Here is a 9,418-nt window from a genome sequence, read left to right on the forward strand (position 1 = left end):
CTTAAGTAGTATATACAATGAGCAAAGAGCAAAATGCACTCATTGTTGGGGAGTTTATTGAATATTTAGAGCCAGAAAAATCAGTGTTGGCAAGGAGGAATGAAATTTTCTTTACTCAAAAATCTCCTTACGATCAAATTCTAATTGAAGTTAACAGGAATCTTGCCAGTGACCTCACTTGGAAGTAGGATGTGATCCCTAATAAACACTTTATAGATTTACCATGATAAATTGAATTGTCCTGGAACAACATTACTCAGTTTATATGATTTTTTTGATAAGGTAGTCCATTCAGCTTTTTCTAAAATACAGAAATTATTTAATCAGTGGTTTACATCCAATTTACTACAATGGTTTCTATATTTGTGTCTGATTTTTTTACAGAATTAGAGAGACAAGGAAAGACTGAGCAATGCTTTTTGTTTTTAGGGAGTTGTGTATTAAGAAGACTATTAGTTTTAGTGTGAAAACAGTTCTATGCATATGCTAAATCATTAGTGCAGAGGCATTAATCCTTGTATAAACTAATTTGACTAATTCTCTTCTGGAATTTGAGCAAATAATGTAACTGAGATAAACAGAGTCGCTTACATGTCCACATTTATCTACACTTTCTATTTATACTGTTAAATGCTTAAAACAACACTGGCCCATAAATTTGCCTTTTTGTTCTCATTCTTTTGGCAGTGTTTCCTACATGCTGCACTTTTAGAGTGCAGTCTGGTCTCATCTCAAATAAATAAGAGCCATGGAAGGAAAAAACTGCAGCTACAAAGTAGTTCTAACCCATTAAATGCAGATGGCCCACAGGGGGTTTAATCATAAGAGAAAGAGCACACATCATGCTGAAATATAGAGCTGTTTTCTATCACTTGTTACCATTTGAATGTCTGTCCCAGGAAAGTGAATTCAATATATCTTCCTGGCCATCAGTTGCCCTCTGAATACTCCTTCTCTCTCTGATGTAGCTAGATTTCCCTTTAGAACATACAGAGATGAATGAGCTCTTACCACACGTAGAAGTGAAAGAAAACATTTCTTTCTGCACCAGAACAGATGAGATTCATCATTAAGAGAATGGATTTGACCTTGTCAAGTGGACCAAAGCAATTTATAAACAAACTCCTACAGGGGAGGCTACTTTTGGCCAAGTACTATATTAGCAGTGTTTTACTTATGCCCGCTGCTACCTTACAATAACTTCATAAACAGGCTGACTTCCTGAAATATAGAGTGCTGAGAGATATCACAGATGTACCTAGAAACACTGGAACAGCATTGGGTTACTTCCCTCCCTAGAGGCTGAATAGAAATATGTCCACCCACCTTGCTTTCTCATTCTTGGTAAAAGTTGCTAATCACTATCCAAATTAATCTTCATTTCCAGTTTAGATATGTATCAAAGAACGTATTTATACTTCAATTTGCCATTGTTATATTGTTGTTCATATAAGCAGCACCCCGATGGGTGATAGTGTCCAATAGGAAACTGAATGGCATCTACCTATCAGAACACTAGCAGAATAACAAAAGCAATTCAGTGTGGGTCTCTTTTATTTCCAGCATCAGAAAAGGAATATAATGAGTCAGTAGTTAGCTAAAAAGTTATTTAGATCAGATGATACTCTTACTAAATACCAACAACGTTTCTTCCTTTAACAGGATATTTAAACTGCAGGTAGGAATTTTATCCCTCCACCCCCCTGCCTCTGTGCCACGTATGCTTTTTAAGTGAGAACAATCTTTTGGTTCAAATCTTTTGGTTTTGTCCAATGACCATAAGAAGGGAAGAAAAAATGAGGACATTCAGTGGCTCAAATACAACTCTGCTGTATGGAAAGAGAATATTCTGTGCCAGTCCAAGGGGGTGGTTGCATGATAAAGTGGAGAAAAGTCTCACTAGATATGTAAACTACGTGTACAATTAAAAAAAAGAGTTTTTACTATGACTTTTGGGACTTACATCCCCATCTATATCAGTCTTAGTCATGGCAGCAGAGCTGATAGTGTTATAATCCCCTCTATGTCTACAAAAAGAGAACCATGGAACATTTGCAGAAGGGGACTGACCAGAATATTCAGTTTTCTTTGACTCACTTTCCCTGTGGCATGTATCCAAACAGAGATGCAGTTGCAGATGCAGTTATTTCCTTCAAAGACTACAGAAATAAGCCTATATAATTTTTTATTTTATTCTTTGTTGATATTGCCTTAGAATCATAGTTAGGGTGATGACAGTGCGAAGGAGCTCTTCTCATATTAGAAATTTAATAGACTATAGGGGAGGCCTTCAAGCCATGAAATTTCCAAAAACTTCCAGGAGTCACTATCATTAATGAGCCTTATGTGAATAGCAAAGAGCTTGATACATATTTTAGCTCAGGAGAAATCTATGCTGTCCAAGTCTTGTCTGCTTCATCGTGGAACCTCTTTATGGTTCAAAACCCAAGACCACAGTCTTGTTCCATTGCCAGGAGATAACAATTCTGACCCTCTTGAGGTCAGAACAATGAAAAGAATTTCCCAAGTCCTTAAAAGGCATTATATTGCATATATTCATAGCTGCCTAGCAGATTTATGCCTTATTTTCCTGTAGGCCAAATTCTCAAGGTTTTCTGCTATTAGATTGAGAAAAGAGAAAAGGCCACTTGCTTGCTTCTTATATAGCAATTATTCACTATTCATGCACCTCTGTGTGTGTGTGCGAGGTGTTCCTGAGCCAAGGATGGAGGTGAGGCACACAGTTCTGATATTAGTTTCCTAGTTTTACAATCACTTCTCCACTCTGACTTATAGAAGTGTAAGGAGGATCTTGGGCCCTGTACCCAGCACAGTTATAGTGAAAATATACAATTTACAGAAAAAAAAAGAGGAAGATTGTAGCAAAGAACCAGTGACAGAGTACTACTGTATAACTCTATCTTGACTCACATTTTATAAGCATGCATTTGTTTACACTCTCTAAGAGGAAGATCAAAGTTCACAGAGAATTTTTATTACCCTGGGAAGAAATTTATCTCTTTCTAAAAGAAGAAAACATGGTTTATTGTCTGCCTTAAGTGAAACAAAAACAAATCTGTCCCTCTCTTCACTTCAGCACCAGACAGTAAGCATCCAAAATAGGTGACACTTAGAGAAAGGTCTCAAAATTTCTCCAAATCTAATTTATCCTGAAATCAACCCTCACAGTTTTGGTCGGCCTGAAAATTCATTAGGTTGTTTACAAAGAGGATATTTGGCTGTTGGTCCTGTGGATTAATGGGGTAATCACATTTCTATTGTCCTTTAGTTTTATTGATTCTGCTGTAAACCTCAGCCTAGGATAACAAGGGCTATTTTCTATTCCTTCTATGTGTCAGTATTCAGATGGGGGTCCTTGGGAAGTTGTCAGAGGCAAGAATTCTATAAACTGCAATGGCTTGCTACAGAAGACATTTTATTTATTTTAACTTCTCCACCTCCATTCCTTTTTGGCATCCAATATGCATATTTAAAGTGTTGCTGCTACTTTCCAGTTTGACTTTAGAGCTCTTTGTTTTTATATAAAATAGTTCTGTTGCATTCCTCTAGTATGTCAAAGCAAAATCAAGCTTGTTTTAACTTTTCAGGGCTTTATAAATCTCTGCTTTCCTTTTGTTAATAGTTGAGAGCTGGCTCTCAACTATTGTCTCTGTTTCATGGATGTTAGCAAGTTGTTGCATGACAGCTTGAATGATCCTTTCATAAAGCCCTGATATAATATTAGAGCCCTCCCATGCAATGATTTGTTTAACCCAAAAATGAGTTCTTTAAGTTGTCTTCCTTGGTTTTGTATGATGTTGTGGATTCGTACAAAGTTATCTAGTGTAATTTATTTTCCTGAATGTTCAGCTTGTGACACCTCAAAGCAGAAACTGTCCATAATTTTATGCAGAATGATTGGCAAAAACAACTCTGTAAAATTATTTTTGTAGGTCAACAGATATGTGACTTCCTCTGTTTCCTCACTTTTAGTTCTCATTCAGAAGAAAACTTGCATATTCACTTCCCATTTGATATTCTCCGTCTCTTCAGATACCTGACTGTCATAAACCAGTCTTTTTTAATGCTATGCTGATTCAACTTTCTCAGCTACATCCTTCTTTTCATTGGTCTACACATTTTTCAGCCTGCAGCCTTGATATAGTTTTCATGTATTGGGAAATATATTTTTACACTTAAGTGTGTGCATTTTTTGTTACTGATGCTGCGTTGTATGGGACTCATGCTCATAGGCTTCTTCCATGTAGTGTTTTCCACAGAAGTGCTGTCAGCATCTACCTTTTACTAATATCAAACTCTAGTTGTAAATATATTGGTAGTGGGAAAATCATGGTAGAAGGAAATTAACCACAGGTTATATATTTTTCCCTGTGAATCCTGGAGAAGAAATTGACGCCTCTCTGGATCTGGTTAGTTATTTGTCTATCAGCTGCCCTCCTGCAAAGTTCAGGAGGCATGGGGAAAAAATACTTGATTCCATCATTATTGCAGAAGTATCTCCCGAGGAGATCCTCTGTATGCAGCCTTGACAGACAAACACATGAAAAAAAGAATTATATGCTAAATATGGTGGAAAGGAAGATATATGGAATATATACTGTCAGATGGTCAAGTTTTTTTTAAGTATGTTATTCATATAGAATAGGTTGCTTTTGCATGTCACAAAACAGAACAGATTTTCTGTTGCTTTAGGAGCCATGATGTATAATTTTAACTTTTCTTTGAATTTTAAGCAAAGTTCCCAGTTATCACATTTCTTCTGACTTATTTCACAGATACATAATCTGTGCTGTCCTCTCACCTTTCTAAATTAATAATACAAATAAGATTTTCCAAAGTAGAGTTAGAAACCATCCAATCTGCACTTGACCTATTTTTGAGAATTTGCCCAATGAGTTTTACTTTGCTTGGATCACAGGAGGTAAGAAGTGGCTTTCTATCTCTTGGCACAGGACTTCAGCTGAAGAAGAGAAACCTTTCTTTAGTACTGAAAACCTCATTAGGAGGCATGAAAAAGCCATCATTTAACTCAAGGCCATCAAAGGCAATTCTGATAGGTGAACTCTAATTTTTGTTCCAATGAATGCTTGAAGAATCTGGCAAATATTGGTGGAATAGGATGGGGACTTGAGATGAGAGTCTGCTTGCTAGATCATAAAAATAATTCTCACTCATGTTTGCTCTCCTTTTACCCATCCATGGCGGTTTCTTAAGTTTCAGTAGAAGTTAATAAAAGGACATGTCTCCCTAATATAAGTGACAGCTTATTGCTAGGATGTTTGGATAAAAATTATTATAATTTTTCAAGTAGAAGATGAAGCTAAGCCTGCTGTCATGAAAAGCAGATGTTAGTGATAATTCTACCTGTGCAAGATGATTTGCTATGCAGAAATGACCCTGCATGTCTCAAAAAGCCTGTTTTCCATATATGCATATATGCATATATGCATATATGCATATATGCATATATGCATATATGCATATATGCATATATGCATTACGCAGGATTTAATATTTATTAAATATAAAACAGTGTTACCATGATTAAGGATATTCAGGCTGCATCTTTATGTTACATTATTCAAAGACAACATGACACAGTACATCACTGATATGTTTCAAATATATAGGTACATATTTTAACTTTTAATTGTCATAAAATGCTTGTGTTTGAATTTCTCTGTGTATATTTCAAACAGTAAGTCAAATTCTCTGCACAAAGTTTTATGAAAGATATTAAAATGGAGAAACTGAAATTATGTGGCTTTTCCAAATAGGTGATATTTACAGTGAACTGTTGTTCAGACAAAACCACATGCATCTGAAATATTTACAAGCCTTAAAGTGGGATTTGTATTCAATTTCAGAGACTAATTTTCATTTTTGACTTTGTCTTCAATAAAATATGGTTCCTATTTCTCAGATTCTGAAGAGGCTTCAGATCAGTCGTGCAAGCAGTTGCAAGTTCTGGGTGGAAGCAGTGACTCATTGGTAGTTGGAACTTGCTTTGATGAGAACACTTGGTGCATATTATTAAAAGAGACCAAATCTTAATGTCATAGTGTTGATTCTCAAACTTGAGTACCAGCCATTGGATTTTGATTTTGGCCCCTTCTTGTGTTAAAAACTGTGCTGTGTGTAGACATGCAGTTGCTGGCAGCGGGGGGCTGCAGAGGAGACCTCTGTGGGAGGAGGGCATCATCTCCCTTGTGCCAAACCCTTTGCACAGCACAGCTGAGCCCAGCAGTGAAACTGGCAGTGCCTCTGAGAAAACACTTGGGAAAAGGCAAAATTCCTTGGCAGAGAGAGGAGGATGAGGTAACAAAAGACTGAAGAACAATTGAGGGAACACCACAATCAGAGGAAGAGGAGAAAGAGGGTATGGGTGTGGAGATTCTCTGGGCACCAGAGCAGCTATACATTGCAATCTGAGCAGGGAACTGGGCAGAGATAGTGCAGGAGCTGAAACTCCAGTGGAGAATCCACGCTGGACCAGGGGAGAGGTGTGATAGGGAAGGAGCAGAAGAGAGGAATTACTACATATTGACCTTCATCTCCTCTTCCATCCTGTGTCACTGTTGGGGTGTGTAGAGAAGTTGGGAGTGAAGGAGCAAAGCTGAGCCTGGGAGACTGGGGAGCAAAGCTGTTTTAATATTTGCCTCTACTTCTCACTACCCTAATCTATTTTAACTGGCAAAATTTTAAATTTAAATTAGTCTTCCCCAAGCTGAGCTAGTTTTGCGCAGCACAGTAATTGGTAAGTGATCTACCTGTCTTTATCTCCATGTGCAAGCTTTTAATTCTAGTTTCTCCTCATGTCATGCTGGGATGGGGAGTCACTGATTATCTGGGTGGGAATTTGGGTCTTAGACAATGTTAACACACTACAAAAAATTATTTCTGGGTCCAAAAAAATTTGATCTAAGACATGTTGTGCAGTCATCAAACTGAAGATTCCATTTTCAAGGGATTAAAAGTCTTCCATTGCCCATGATAAATCTGTTTCACTTTTCAGTCTTTCCCAGTATGAAACATTTTTTTCACTGTTTCTCAAAAAGTTCATCAGTCTCAGTTTGAAAAAAATTTTCTCCAATTTCATAGGATAGTTTACTCTCATTATTACTTTGATGACCGCATCTAACACCCATTTACACCATGTTGGATGGAAAACAAGTTTCACAAGTCTGAGTCAGAGTCTGAAGAAAAGGTCGTGTTTTGTGTTCAATGCCACATCTTTGAAAGATCATCTCCCAGTTTTACTCTTTCACCTTTGTTTACAAAACACTGGAAACCATTGAAAGTAGTTATGAGTCTTTACATTGCAGAAGACTTTTATAGTGAGGAATTAAAGTAGTCCAAAAATTTACAGGGGTGAGAATACTGCAGCACCAGGTCTTTGAGGAGTAAACAGCACTACTTTAAATATCACATTAGCCATGAATAGAAGTATAGTATTATCTTAGGAGCAGATGAACAAAAAGATATCCAAGTAAATGTTAGAAGTATCAAAAAATGCACTGTAAAAAACATATAAATCATGCAAGAAGGAGTGTTAAGAATGATTCCTTTCATGGAATATTTTCTGCCCTATTTCTACCTGCTAAACATTTTCTGTGTATCCTAATTCTTTGTGTATGAGAACACATCTAAAGGATGTTTTCCTGATGCATTACCAAATGCAAAGGGTAAAAGGTGAGTTATAGAACGCCTTCTAACTCCTGTCCACAGAGATGTACCAATGTAACATCTTCTGCAGGAAGTGAGTGTGACAAGATAAGGAAGCAGCAATATTCTGCATTGATAAAAAGAGTATTTCTGCACAGGGAACTTTCCTATTAATGAAAAGTAACAATCTCCTCAGACACTAATCACAGATATTAAAGGGAGAAAAATCCTAACCAACATTTTTCACATCACTGGCTACAGAGGAAGCCTAGGAAAGTTGGCCTTGCTTGTCTGAAGTTAATTTTATGAAAGAAATGTTTTTATTGAAGCCTTACCACTGATTTACTAAGCAGAAGGTATCTTTCTGGCTTGAAGTCATGAGAATGAAAGATGGTTGCAGGAGTGACTACTAGTATCAATTCAGGCATCCCTAGGTTGCAGTGGCTTTCTGCAGCCCATCCCAAGATGATTATGGGCACTAAGGCAATAAGATGAATTCTGTGCTGTCTCTGTCTGAGTGCTCAGTCATTGTCCAGGTTGGAACTTATTACTCTGAACCTCTGCCAGGTGTAAGAGCAAGTCTGGTGCTGTTCACTCCATATGATTCTACCTTCCCTGGATCTCTCTTTTGTAGTCCTGCCATCTCTGTTTTGTGGAGCCGCACGCAGAGATTGAGATGAGAAGCTAGAAAGCAAATAAGAAGACTTTCACAGCTCTGCACATATATAACATATCCCGCAAAAGTTATGAGAGTTAGGTGTTTAAAGCTCCTAAGGGTCTTTATGTTCTGGTGATGAGCAAGTTCTCTTCCCCCTGTCCATAAAGAGACAGGAAATCCCTCTGGAGAGGTCATCTGTGATGTTCATTATCTCTGAAATGCAACTATTTTAACTATTTTATAAATCAGGTTCAAACAATTTGGAGTACACAAATGTGTGTAAACCTCTGAGGGCAAGTATGTGGAAAGGTTCCTCCCTCTTCCTACTTCCTTCTCCCTCCCCACAAGCAAGGCTTGCAGATGTTTTCTTCTGCTCTTTATTCCTTTGTTCCTGTTTGGCTGTGACCCTTACTCCCAACTGATTCTTTTTTGTCAAACTTTGTTTTTTCCTGAGCCTTTGATCCTGTGCTTTGACTCTTGCAATAATGCACATGACACTATTATTTTTTTAGATTCATTTTTTGATTTCTTACCTCCCAGAGTCCCCTCAAGCAATAACATACACTTGTTTTGTCGGTGTCTCGCAGCAAAAGAGGGGGTCTTACAAAAACTACTGCCTCACCTAAGGACAGGTGAAATACAGACTTTCATATGTAGACTGAATACTTAAGATTATGCACTATAGCTATACATTTGATTATCCAGTCTATCTTTGTTTGTATATCTTCAGTTTCCCAGCTAGGGGAAACTAGTCAAAGGTTAAAAAATGTGCTAGTAGAACCAAGTATAGAAGGCACATAGCAGACAAGAGGCTAGGGTTCCAGCACTGGGTCAGGAACAACAGTTATTTGTTCTCAGAAAGAAATGTTGCCTTATGCCAAAACTGACGATACCCTTAAGTCTTCTGATTACTTTTTTTCCCTGCTTTCTTTGCTCAGACATCTCAGTTTGATCAAGAAAGGTGGGAGAAAGAGGATCTCTGTGTGTTTCAAGGAAAATAAATGTATCTATACAGATAAAGTTCTGGCTGTAGTTGAGAACCTGTCATATAGTAGATGATATATGCTGTGAGAA

The sequence above is a fragment of the Fringilla coelebs genome (genome assembly GCF_963513975.1).
Source record: "Fringilla coelebs genome assembly, chromosome: 5".
NCBI classification, from domain to species: Eukaryota; Metazoa; Chordata; class Aves; order Passeriformes; family Fringillidae; genus Fringilla; species Fringilla coelebs.